The sequence below is a fragment of the Varroa destructor genome, unplaced genomic scaffold, assembly GCF_002443255.2.
Source record: "Varroa destructor unplaced genomic scaffold, Vdes_3.0 BEIS01000004.1, whole genome shotgun sequence".
NCBI lineage: Eukaryota > Metazoa > Arthropoda > Arachnida > Mesostigmata > Varroidae > Varroa > Varroa destructor.
Genome location: NW_019211457.1, coordinates 34,359,576 through 34,373,826, shown reverse-complemented (window position 1 = coordinate 34,373,826; position 14,251 = coordinate 34,359,576). Strand labels below are relative to the sequence as shown.

Sequence of the window (14,251 nt, the reverse complement as noted above, 5' to 3'; positions counted from 1 at the left end):
CCAGAACCTGCGATTGGCTTGTCATGAAGCATTTTCTAGGCGATTCGGTTAACCACATACTCTATCGAGCCAAATGTAGGATATGCGGAAGAAACAAGTAGATAGATGTGATTCGCTGGCTACATGAATTCAGGGGTCGAGAAACCTTTCGTACTGTGCTGTCTTCATTTAAATCCTATAACCAATAACAATGATCTGTTTACTGAATACAGCTTGTTATAATGAAAAGTTAGAGATGAAATTGGTCAGTGAATGAGCACTTAAGAAATTTAGAGTAATTTTCATAAAATCTATATATAGGCTTACCTAGGACTAGCTTATACCAGCCTTAAGTGACGCCTTTCGTCGTTCTTTTGACAATCTCCGAAAATGTTTTGGCAGCATTGGAAATTCATCGCTTCGGGCTTTGTTAGGCCGAACGGCAGTCGTAGTATCAACAAGAGGTGCACAGTAATAAGCGTCCTAAACTATAAGCATTAAATAAAGCAATAAACAGGATTGAAGTTGAACAGCGGGCCGTAGTTATGGCCAGTTTGCAATACAGGAACATGGTACAGGAAAACAAATAACTTTTTATAAAATTTGACTAATTAATATAACAATAATACGCAACTACCAGGATGGTAACAAATGTTATGGAGTGATAATCAGCAGAATGATTAATATCAATCCAGTAAATAAGACCATTGTTCTATATCTAATATATGACTATACGGATTTAGAATTCATATACAAGCGAAATCGGGCTTGAGTTCGTGACACGAAAACAAGTTATGTTGATATCTGACATATTATTGAATAGATACTGTATAGAATAACCGTAACTTAGTACTTAAACTTAGTTGCTAGAAAGAAACGTTACTATCATAATTCCCAATTGAGTACGCGTGAATGATTAATATTGAATTTCGAAATGACCTAAAAACTGGAAACAAATGGTGACAAAGGTTTCTCGCCGACTGAACAAGAATCAACTTGCGAAGCAAATAGGCGTAAATGAAATACGTTTTAACCTTTTAACTTACGTCCTCAGCTGCAGGCTCTTCAAGCCGTGAGGTTATCCTTTAAACATTGCATACGGGGTAAAATGAGCAGGAATCAATGCTGTTTCAAACTATCAGCTTTACAATAATTATAACAAATTTTTGTATCGGATGGTCCCGCCACAAATTTAGAGGCAACACAATTGATCGTTTTTTTTTTTCTGTCCGCCCCTGTCTCATATATTCTCATACATCTATGAATGTTCAACCTAGTTCTATGGCCTTTGCTTTTCTAAATTTACAACAGGTCACCCTAATACTCATATCGTGGTGACCCATTTACCAGTCTATGCATATCAAAGCTGGCAAACATTGCCGGCTGTGCCAGCTATCAAGTTGCCTGGTCCAGCCATAACAGCTGGTTAGTCTATGGCTGTTTCTCCCATTTGCCTCCTTTTCACAGTTTTGACCTATTATTCATCCCGGCGCTGGCGACCAACCAATGAACCATGATTCGCTCGCCAGAGACATAATCACATTAGTTCCCTGTACGGCCTACAGGAAAGGTTCTCCTGCTGATGCTGTCGGTTCCGAAAATGGCGCCGAAGCCTGGGCAACGACAAAGTGACGATTTCGCTAACGGTCAGGTTTTTCGTGGCCATTGCCGCCCAGTTTCATCTTTCCCTCTTCTTCCACTGCTTAGTCAACAATACGGCAGTCTGTACATTTTTTTCCCCCTGATTTGATCACTGCTCGTTCTTGTTGAACTGAAATAGTCAGCTCTACTGCAGCTGAGTACCGTGGCGAAGCTTCGTTTGCCATTCGTCCTATGCTATAGATTCAGTAGTGGCAGCGGCGGTGTGATTCGGGATTCGCATAATTAGGTTTGTTTGGTTATTTGGCCCCACAGCTATTACCTATCGTCTGCTATGTGTTTATCGGTCGTCGGAAGACATCGCACTTATTGCTTAGATCCTACCTAGGCAACCCTGTCTAGTGGCGCTTATACAACTGCGATTTCAACCGATTTGATTTTTTTCGAAAAATTAAGACATATGTTGTACAAGTCTGCACGCGAAAAAGGGGGATTAGTATTAGCGTCTCCGATAGCGTTTTACATTTGCCAGCAACTAACGATCGTCTTTATGCTTTTCGTGACATCGTCAGCATCAGGCTAAGAACCGCGAGCAGAGGAGCTACGGTACGTGAAAGGATAGCTGTGTGGGGGCAGAAAATGAAGACAAACGAAGTCGACGAGCGAAGTACGATATCATTTCGACATAAGCAACTACCGAGGCGTTGCATTCATGGCAATGACAGTGGCGCCACCAACGGCAGTTGCTCCAACGAAAAACGAATTCTTTTCCAAACCGTGCCGACCAGCCGTTGGCAACGGCCGCTGTGCGGCGATGGGGGTGGCACCCGAAATCATAAGGAATCCTTATGAGCGACAGTTTCAAGCTTAAAGGTTTAGAAAAGGTCGGCGTGACGCACGGAAGATGCTCAGACATGGAGAGCTCCCCTAGAGATAATAGGTTCAAAAACCTGAAATAATACATTGCTCGGGTAATATCACATGCCGTTTATCTGGTGCAGTGTGACCGGATGGTAATATAAATAGTAACAGCACTTCTGTTCTAAATTGTTTCCCCATTTCTGTTAAGGGAAGCACTGTGAACCCAATAGATTTGCCATAGCAACTTCAACGGCCTTCTTCTGTAGTGAAAAAGAAAGTTGTTTTTAATTTCATGTTAAGTATATTATTGTTAATCGAACATTGTGACGTTAGCTTGAACCTGTCGTAATTATAACGATTAGTATTCAATGAGACTACTACTATTTTCAATCTATGTACTTAACCAATTTGTTTGAAACACACGTGACAACCTTAGGAAGAGGCCCCGTTCTACAAAATCCAACTCTCTCATAATATCATTTACTATAAGATATAGCTCACGGATTTTTTAGCTCCTGGGCTGACTACAGTTTTCGAAGAAGCGCAAACATTCAAATGCAATACTCACTAAAATAGATAAAATATACTTACAGAAAAATACGTCAATATATATAGTTTGTGAATAAATAATGATAAATCATCCAGTCCAATGTTCGCTACATCTAACATCCACCCTTGGACAGCTTCAGCAAGTCTATCACGTTTGTGCTGTAGGCGGCGTTGACCTGCTCAGAAATAAACTCTGACAGCCGACGGTCTGTGACAAGCTTCCCTTGTTTAGTATGTATGAAGTCTTTCTAGATCCTGTATTTCGGAATGAGCTCGAAGAGAGCATTCATCCATGGGACGGCCACATTTTTATCATCAATGGATGGAACCAATAACACTTCACTATAAGAAACACAATAATTGTACCTGTTATACCTGTATTCACCTTGTTTCTGCTAATTTAGAGCTATACGAGTCACGCCTGGCTCTATTTGCTGGAGTACGATGTTGTGCTGCTGTGCCTCGAGTGCACATGCACGAGCTTGAAAGAAGAATATTTTAGGGAATTAGACGTTTTCCTGTGGCCTGTCTGAAAACCCATCAGACGATTTCTCGACTCCTGCATTTGGACCTCGTGATGCTGACACGCTAACAGAACGGCGAAGCTGTCAGAATTCTATTAGTATTAGAAGTTTGACAGGGGAAACATGGGGTTCGCTATGTCCGGCGGTTTCAATAGGAAAAAGGAAGGAGCTATTCGGGTCCTTGGATGTCATAAACTGCGAACAGGCCAAGGTGTCATGACTCCACTTATAAGCCGCTCTACCGCCTCGCAATCATTGTCTGCACCGTTGTCCTTCCGACGACCATCTACTTAAACGCCATTATTACAGACCTGGCCGTCTAGACATGGTCTATTTGATCGTTTTTTATATAAACTTTTTCTAAAACTTCAAGATCTACTTTTTGTGGTAACTTTAATAAACTTTCGTTTTATCGCTGAGTATCAGACAAGCTTGACTATCGGCAGTAATTAAGGCTTTGTGTCGGGGCACATCTAGGAGAAAATTAGATATTAAAGAAATGGGACATGATTGTTTTTGCGTTGATTTCTTCAGATTAACACTACAATCGCGCGAAAAAATGTCGTTGGCATTACGAACAAACACCAAAAATAACAACATTTGGAGAACGTGTTTACACTTGGAACATTAAAAAAGTGAATTAGGGTTATCTGATAACGACGGGAACAGTCTGTAAAGATGAAGAACTGCCATAGAATAGGTCAGGTTCAACGGCCCTCGACTATTAGAAGTAAAAATGCGCACTCTTTCGACAGGCGAAGTATCCCAAATACTCCAATTCGGGCACAAGAACATTTGAATCAGCTTCACTATTCTGTTCGCTAGGTAAAACAATAATATACAATTGAATTTATTAATCGTTAGCTTATATAAGGTTGTATTTTACTGAGGAGCTGCGTCCAAGGGGCTTCCCAGAGGGCAGGTAGGTTTTCTAGCGTTCTCAGATCTTTATAATTCGAATGAAAAGAATCTTAAGAGAGACACCATCGTAACCACCAACCAGGTAAGTTATGATTAACAAAGTGACCACAGAAATGTAGGTTAAAGTATTGATTTTACCTTCGAGTGATGCTCGGGCCTGTAGGTTAGACATGGTTGAATAAAGTTGTCGAGTTGGCCGTCGGTTGAAAACACAACACTTAACAATGTTCAGGTAGTGCACATATACTACACTCAACTACATGTTAACACAGCATTGAAACCCGTGTCGTACTGCAAATACAGTTATTACCCTAAATAGCAAGTTACTAAAACGCGCATGGAAGCGTTATGTAGGATTGGTTCGCTTAATTTTCACTGAGGACTGTGTTAAATCTACCTGTACATCCTAATAGAACTAAGTTTTGAGCCAGTTATTTCACTTACGCTCTTTATTTTGATATTCATCGCTATGTTTATAGGGCCTGTGTGTTTCCGTCGTATATAAAGTAGTACGAGCCGATACGGAAAATAAGATTGGGGTCAAGCCTATTCGTTTACCACCGAATGATTCGAGTAATTATAGATGGACGTTAGAGTAATTAGATTTGTGGTAACTAGTAGAATTGGTCCATATTTGATGTCATTCAACCAATTGTTGGTATAATCAATATTCTTGTTGTTCTCGTCGTTGATACTCTGTGCCATCTTGCTTTTTGAAGCCATAACATTTTCACTTTTTCCAAATGTCTTTCGTGGCCATCGCGTTTGAGAGGGCAAGAGGCATTGTTACAAGTTGCCAACTTTTGCCTTCGTGCTTTCCATGGCCCGCTTCCTGGATGACTGGCGACTTAAAGCGGTTCATTGGATGACATTGCATCGTGCTGCAACGGTGAGGAGTCAAGAAGCCCGGCTATGAAAGAACAGCCCGAGCCCATGGTATGGGTTTGGGCTGTTCATGGGTACACACGAAGATGAGTACAGAAAGGTGAAAAGAAGCAGGAAAGATTGCCGTAGTAGCTACGGCGTTCACTCGGGTTGGAGGGTTAGTATAGTGGTTAGATATAGTAGTGGGCAAATGTGCAGACGTCTTTCTCTCTCTTTCCGAGCTCAAATAAGTCAAATAAAGGCTGTGCGTCAATCATGCCCCTCAAAACCTTTGTCTCTTCTCATCAAAGTCTTACTTGCTTGTAGGGTCGGAGCCTTGTTTGCAATAAGGCGCGTCGTAGTTTTCAGGATTGCTTTTACCCCCAATGATACTGTCATTGCTTTCGCTTTCATCGTTTCATCTCTCTGAGTGACAAACGCCTTCGTCGCACAAGGCCGCTCGTTCGTCTCCTTGACTCTGCACACATACAGCCCTATCCCGTATACACTACTCAAGCAACGGAAGCAGGAATGAGTTTCCACATTATCGGTTGCCACCGCTGCCGATGCCTGAAGACCGAGCCCAAAAGAGTAGCACAACTCAAGCAGGGAACGACAAGCGAGACAGGGTGTTGTGCCCCAGTCACTACAGTGCCTGGGTGGTGGCTGGTGGGCCAGCGGACGTTCTCCTTCCAAGCGTCGCATCGAAAGACCCTTGTGCGTTTTGCCCGCTCCAGATCTCTGGCTGCCCTTCATCGCTCGTGCTTCAGGATGGTAGCCCCTTCTCCCTTCCTCTCTCTCTGCCTGTTTCTTTCTGTCATACAAACGCACACGCACCGACAAACATACACACATATATCCTGTAGTCTAGTCACAATGTTTCCTCGTCGCTGCCTCAACCCCAGACACAATTTCTCATCTATGAAATAAAGTATACCCATACCGTGCCCGAAGTGGATTGACTTGGGTTTGCCTCCCTTCTCTCTCTTTGAGTTTTCAACGGCGTGCCGCTCCTACTGTGCCACCGGTCATAGAGTTGCGGTTGCCCGGCCTCTCCTTTCGTCTGCGGGAAAAATTATCTCTTCTCTAATTCGAAACCGGATGTGGAGGCGGAAAGGGCAAACCCCATATCCAGTCGCTTCTTTCGGCTCGCGTTACTCGACCCCGAGAAAGATCGAGAAAACTCCCGTCTTGACTCGAACTCTACAACCCGGCCCGATCTCTCTGCTTAGCACACGAAGCCGAACGACGAATTGATGAATTATGGCGACCGGTATCGACAGCTGAGGAAACGGCGACGGGTGCCCACAAATGTCGCCCTTCGTTGCCCCAATGTGGCTGGATGTGCGCTGACGTTACGTCGACAGACCAGTAGAAAGCCAATGAGCTGGCCCGCCGAACGACCAAGCAAGAGACCTCGCACTTCCTTTGCCCCTCCAGCCGCACCTACCAGGAGCGACCCGGAGGTTTACACGCTTCCTGGCCCATCATCGTACGTCGCTGAGCCACCCAGTAAGAGCGAGTTGGCGGGACGAATCTGCGGAGACGCATTGGTGAAGTGTAACGCTCACGCAAGAACGTCTGCCATTCGGAAAACCGACATATCGACATAGTCAACGACGACTTTCGCGAGGGCCATCGTTAAGACGGTTACTATATAATTGTGAGTCGGCTGAACGGAGGCCCAACCCATCCAATTCTACGCTGTGTAGCAATACGATCGACCGCGTTCAACGTTTATAACGTCTGCTGGTTGCTCAGTTACTGTTGTGCGCGACAAAAAGTTGACCCATGATATTATAGATTATGCGAATTAGAATTTTGTATTCCAGCCATGGAATTACTGCGTGTGGTAGCAAAGTGTGCACAAAACCGTAAGAATAACTAAGAATAATTGTTGAAAAAATTAGGCTACTAGGTTAGTAGGGATAACTGCGTGAACGCACATATATATAAAGCACGAGTTCCACAAAGTGCACTTCTTTGGATTAAATAGATAAGTACAAGTCTAAGACAACAATAGCTCACAAGTTAGACCTAACGTGTTCACCGCAAAAGTCACAAGTTTTAAGTTTAGTCAAATTATTGGAAGAGCCAACGGTTAAACAAATTCATTTCCATCCATTATATTACTGGCCATCTAAGGTACAATTGGTATTAAATATGTTGAAAAATTAGCACCGAACTTCAGCTCTCTATTTATCGTAATAGAACATGATAACCAATCAGAAAATGATTGGCATCGTGCCGTAGAATTTCTATTTTAATCATCAGTCATTTAATGTCAGCAATCCAAACAGTCGATCGCTTAAATCAGGTCCAAAAGTAGCGCGTCGACGTCAAAATATGTTAAATGCGCACTTTCAAAAAAAAATGCTATCGTAGCGTATCGTTTTTCCTTAGGTCCTTAAATACCGCAGACTTTACGTCCTGGAAGTTGTGAATCGGCCGGGTCGATGGGCAGTAAAGGTCGCTGCTGCTAGTATGATTCCGGATGGTTCTTCTCGTTTATCGCCAAGTTCGCGCTTAATAGCCCTCAGTCGTTCCTTTGGCCCTCTTGCATTGGGGATGAGCCCGCGGTTTCCCCCTTTGCATTGCAATGTTCGAGTACCCTAAGAACAGAGCAACTTAGACAGAAGCCTAGGAATTAGACGAAGGAAGAAGAATAGCGTCAAATGTAATTTGAAGGGGCCCAGGAAAAGCTTCTAGAGAGCGCAGTTTTGTCCTTGTAAGCAAGGAGCTCGATTTTCGACTGACCTTGGTTCATGGAGAAGGCAGCAACGAGGACATTTTGCAGGAGAGATGCAATCAACCAGCATTCCATTGTTGACTTAATAATCCCGCCTCGTTCGCACTCTCCATCTCAGTTTCTTTACTTACCCCTTTTCTTATTCTGCCGCTACTTCTTCTTCCTTCAATTCCTGATTATAGTTCGGCTCGGTTATCTTGACGTCGTTTCCTCTATGCTATCGGCCCCATCGTTTCCAGTACTACCCGTGAGGCGATAAAGACGGATCTGCGTAAAGAAGGCTGAGTCTGAATAAATGTTGCATAAATTCCGTTGTCCGTATGGTGTCGGCAGTTTTCACTCGGAACAGATGGATGGAATTCATCCGACAAATTGCTGTTCCATTGTATGTTTTATGTTTGTGTTCTCGGTTGGGACAAGTTCAACACATGTTAATCGTTGCTACTCTCTCATTAGCCACACACTTTCAATAAAAATTTTCAGCTAGAGCCACGGATTAAAAATCAGCGGATTATGAAACTTTCTAGGCAAACGGCTTTAATTTTCATGGGTTTCCTTTAGCCGTGAATCATGCTAAAGATCTATTCATCTTGCAACATTAACATTTCTAACGAAATTTAATGTTCCTGAGTACAGGAACAGGTTTTGGCCTATTATATGTAACGAGAAATCTCTAGGCTAGTAATGATACCCTTAATTTAGAAGCTTCCACAACCATTCGAATAATAATATAATAGTAGTATTATAGTGTATATCTAGCCCTTCCATCCCACTTCGACAGATGCTGTGATCCGTTTTGCCTATAGCAGAGATATATTACTATAAAACATGTATTATAATATATATTGTGAAACGTTCGTGAAAAGACAGAATAAATAAAATTAAAAAAAATCACGCAGCATTTACCAGGCGCAATCACCTCGACTAGCCTTGCGTAACGTGACTCGTCTGGTGTTACCTCACTGCAGTAGCAGAACCACGATATTTTTTCGTAAATCTGTCAGTTTGTTAGAGCCTGACTCACCTATAAGGGCTACTGTTTTTTGTCAGCGTTTTCATTTAACCATTGAAACCATATATAACCAAACCTTCGCGGATAAACATGTGATCGTGGAAGCCTGTAGCAGACTAAAGTCGCCCGTGCCACAGGACCGGCATAATGAATCACCTGTTGCAGGCTCACTGTTGTTGGGATAGGGCTACTTGTGCTGGTAACCAAAAGGTATGACTGCCAACTAGAGTACACTTGAAATAGGACGCAATGTGCCTTTGTGCAAAAATCTTTTCAAATTGCGTATGTTTATTATTCTAGCTTGGGAATAAGATGAAAGAGCGCGATCCATAGCCGGGTTACGTATGTACAAAATAGACCAAAGATCTCCTTACAGTTTGAGCGTTTATATTTTAATTTACAAAAGTAGAAAGTATAATGCAATTAAAACCATAGCAGAAAAGAAGTTGGACAAAGACCTATAGACAGGCTGTTAGCAGACTGCTGTACTATCTTGTGTGCATAAAATGCATTTAAAGTTCAGTAAACAAGCCGTTACTGGATAGAAACCCAGAAGTACGACTTTCTAGTGAAAACAACCGCTATGTAATCGATTTGTTCCCGTAAAAAAACAGCTTTCCTTTTAAAGAGACATCTTTCTTCTTGGCCCTTTATTCACTACTAACAACTTTGTTTCGTACGCTGTTTAATTATGAGATACAAGCAAAGAAGCCTAGAAAAGGCTGTGAGCTAAGACACGTACAAATACACACCAATTCAATGCTTACTTAACCATAGCCAGCTCTTAGACAAGCAGCTCTACACTTCTAATGTGAGGCCAAAGAACTTGATTCTTTCTATTGCTGCTCCTTGTATCCCGATCTGTATTAGATCTATGTACGGGTACATTTGCATTTATTCTACGCGACAGGAATAGCCTCGCTCATTTACTTCGCTATCATTTTCCGCTGGAAGGCCTGTTGTCTCCTTTCCGTTCCGGTCCCCTTATATAATACCATTCGCAACAGACTTGTCCATTCTTCGTCAATGCCTCTCTATCGTTTCGGCCAAATTGCCGTCTTTCAGCCCCCTATCCACTCTTCCCACGCTCCCGTTCCTAAAACAACTGCTTCGGCCGCTTCTGCTCCAGGACGTGGCCTCTACCGGCGAAACCGTTGAAGCAACGATGAGGGCCTCAAGAGGATGGACAGTGGAGAGTCGTGATGAGAGTCTTGATACGCCAACGAGATATGATGAGATACCCAAACGCGGCTTGCTCTCTAGCTCTGACTCGAAATCGAGCAAATGACGCTTCCAACTTAGTCGGTGGACACTCACGCCCATGGTAGTTAAGTCAATTTTTACTGGTACTGCCACTGCTGCTGTCTCGCTGTGTTGTCCTCCGAGTAAAAAAGTAACTGGCCAGCGCCAGCCGTCCTTGCTTACGATAGCGGTATCATTGTTGTCGACGTTGTAAAACGCGGCGGTGGCGGCCACGCTTGGCAGCGAAGACAAAATCAGGCGTATATGGCTACCACCACGCTACACGCTACCAGTTAACCGTTACTCGTTAGGCCCGCTTACTTGCTGTTTCGCATAGGCTTGGCGCCACACCGTTTGCGTAGAGAAAGGCTGACAAGACACGATTGCAGCACCCGCATAACCGATGGAATAACGAGAATAGCTTTGGCGGCAACTGCAGTGACAGCAGCAGAAGTGGTCACAGCAGCGATGGAGCAGTAACGCCTGAGAGACCAACCGAGCTGGCATTATTAATTTGGTATCTTTCTTAGTGGTGTTCCTTGTGCTCTAACCAGCACATAGATTATTTTTATAGAACGACGGACCAACGCTGCCTGGGTTGGCTGGCCGACCCGTTCGTTGGCGAAGGGACCAGAAAACGTCGCTTGCCATCTTCGGTAAGAAGTCAACCCGCCCCCAAATATATCATCGATGGAGATCGTTTGATCAGGAGCTCGGCGAGATTGGGGCAAAGCTATGGCTAGAGCTGGCGGGCAGTGCATGGCAGAGGATGTGGTTCGAAGGTTTGCAGTGGAAGCAGCAGGATCCGGGAAAACTCTGCAAAGAGGGCTTCAGCAGCATTGGACGGGACGCGATGGGACTGTGAAGGGGAATGTCAGTAAGTAAAGGATAGTGAGATCGGTTAGATAGAAAAACGGTAGATCAAGATTCGGTCACGTTCAGCCAACGAAAATGCAAGCAAGTGAGGACTAAGGGTAGTCGTAGGGTGAGTTAGGAGAGAGAGAAAAAGAGAGAGAGATCTTTAACAGCGCCTTATTGAAGGACGACGAAAACGAAAAAGAAAAAGCACTGGCGGTAACGGCCGCAGGAGATATAGGCGAAAAGCAAGAGGAACAGAAGAGGCACGAATACTTCTCCATTTTGCTGTACCCGGCACACAGTAACAGTGCTGGTAACTCTGATCTGTTCTTCCCATGGTCGGCTGCCACTAAAATTCTCCTTTTGCTTTCTTGTATTCGTCCGCGCTTCTCTACCCCAAGCTTTACTTCTTTTGCAGAGCCCAACATAAGCGGACATCTCATATCTCATATATCTTTATCTTATTTTCGCAACTGGCCTGTGACCGCTCTCCTCAGCTGAGTCGACAGTCTCTTCATTTTCCTTCTGCTCCTCGACTCATTCTGGCTTTTATATAATAAATAATAATAATAACAACTTTTGCCCGTTTCGTTATTTACCACGCTTAGCAGCCGATCTAGTCAGCAGCGGTGTCGATCGACTCAGTATGTGAGGCTGCTGAGTGTGGTGCCTAATGCTGCACGGCAGACTCTTAGTGCCCCTATATCCACGCTTCTTCGGGGGTGGACCAGAGAAACGGGCAGCAGTGCAGCGTCATAACTGCTATAGCATCACCAGCAACGGCAACGGCATGCATTGGCAGGCTGCTGGCTTTTGCCGACTAAATGTGTTCGTTTATCTCATTTATCAGGGATATTGATACGGGGACTCTCAGCGTCGTTCGGCCATCGGTAACACGGCTGAGTTTGACCGGGTTTACTCATGCCTGCTACGCCCAGCGACACCGTCCGCTGCCTACGACACTCAGTGACGGTCAGATGCGGGTCTTTGGTTTTCCAGCGGAAAGGACAATGGGTGCCCGAGAAAGCCGCTATGGCTGGTAGCAACAGTCTAAAATCGCTAGGAAAAGTGGGCAGAAACGGTGTCGGCCTTCTCTAGAGCTCGCACTAGGCCAGCAAGGGTGGTCGTTGTAAGATACAGAGAAAAAAGGTGATAGAATGTGAGAGGAAAAGACAGACAGGATGAGCAAGTATGGAAGCCCGCGGCAACCCCATTGGCAACAACGAGAGTTGAGCAGACAAACCCATTACCTGTCGTTGTTAGAACTACTATAGGAAGGAAAGCCGCCGGGATGCTAGCTAGAATAGGCAGCGCCTGTCAGTCGACGATGATGGCAAAGGTAAAACCCACATGACTATCCTAACTGACCTTTCGCTATCGAACGTTGCCGCGCAGAGAACGCAGACGCCTCTCTGAATGTCTCACGAGAAGAAAGTTCATGTGTGAGTAGTCAGAGGATAAGGCCAAAGAACAGGCCAAAAGAAACGGAAACAGAAGGATACGGTGAAATAGAAAAAAGGTTGATGTGCTGAACGACTGACATCGGATCTGCTACGTCCGCATCAGGAGAAGCTGAAACTAACACAATGAGCGGGACTATAAGAGATAAAGGAAGAATCAGGGAGAAGCAGCCATTGAATCATCTATAATAGCATGAGCAGCAACAATACTAGCATTAATTTCATCATTACCATTCATTGTCCTGTGATGAATCATGTTCTGAAACTCGATATAATCAATGAACTTTACACAAAAAGAAAGCGTAGAATGTGATTTTTTTTTTTTTCAATAAACAGTCGGTACCGATTATGTAGTAAAATCGAATAATATAGCGGTACTCATTTTTTTTTCGATTTATTTCCGTAAAATTGCAAATTACCATGTACCTATTAATATGAAATGTCCTCTGGAGTTCGACAGAGACCAACGCATAAAATACTGACTAGAATATTATAACAAATATCTATAACTGAATAAAAATACCTATAATATCATAAACATACCTAATATATCTAATACAATAAACCTATGCGATGTTTACAACGTATAAACTGACAAACGTACAGATCTTCTGGTGTTTTTCTTCGGCTAAGCGAAGTAGCTCTGTCGTCTGCTTGATAAGTTAGTTATTATTGGGTTCGTCACGACGTGACATAAACAGCCTGTTCCTTCTAAATAGATGTCCCCAGAGAGAACGAATCAGCAGTCACTGCCGGCCTCGCGCAATCATCCGATGGACGCCGCTCTGCAATAGCGGTACACACGTATATGCGACTCATTGTACCTGCTGTCTTCACTTTTTTCATATGACAACTAGCGATAGGCCATACGTTGTAGAACGTGCATCGCCCTCTTGTTGCAGGCGGCCACCGCTGTTCGAGGACCGTTACGTAGCCTCGAACTTGGTCCGCCACGTTCCGAAACCCAGTTTTCGCTTTCTGTGTTTTATCGTTCTGTTGTCACTTTTGCTTGTGTCTCTTATCACGTGGTCCGTATCGGGTGCGTGCTGCCACCGAAGTCAAGAGGCCACCGATACAAATGAGAGGCGATTCAAAAATGATACACGGTGCGTCCGCAAAAGGCCATAGAACGATTCCTACGACCACCGTCGCTATCACGTCCTGCGTTCCTTTTCGTCCAGTCCTATCAACCGGGGCGCTTCGGGAACTTTGGGACAAAAAGGGAGAGAGAGAGGGGGCGAGTCAGATAGTGAAAGAACCAACAGCAAGACCAAGTCGGGCCAGATACTCGACAGTGCAAAGGGACACTGCTATCGTTGTTGTCTGTATGCCTCGCCGTAAGGGCTCGATGGCAGAAGCAGACAGCCAGCGACACCGCGACTCTGGGAGCGTCGTGATAATGCCATCAGCCGCTTTCTCTTTCTCCTGCTTCATGGTCGTTCCACGTTGTGTAAACCAACAAACCACCGAATTCTCCATGAGCAGAGAGTCTCTTCGACGTCGTTCACTGACTGTTTCCGCGAACCCCTCCCGTAGCGGCGGCCACGGTTCCGCGACCACCACCGGTCCTTCGGCCCTGCCAACACCCAGTGGGCTGCTGATGCTACGATGTGGACGCCGACTGATTGTGGTC

General features: G+C 44.4%; 1 protein-coding gene across 1 annotated transcript in view; it reads right to left on the bottom strand.

The window, feature by feature from the left end:
* LOC111249113 (uncharacterized) overlaps positions 1–14,251 on the bottom strand; it is a 197,410-nt gene that overhangs the window by 99,309 nt on the left and 83,850 nt on the right. The gene's annotated exons all lie outside the window — the stretch shown is intronic.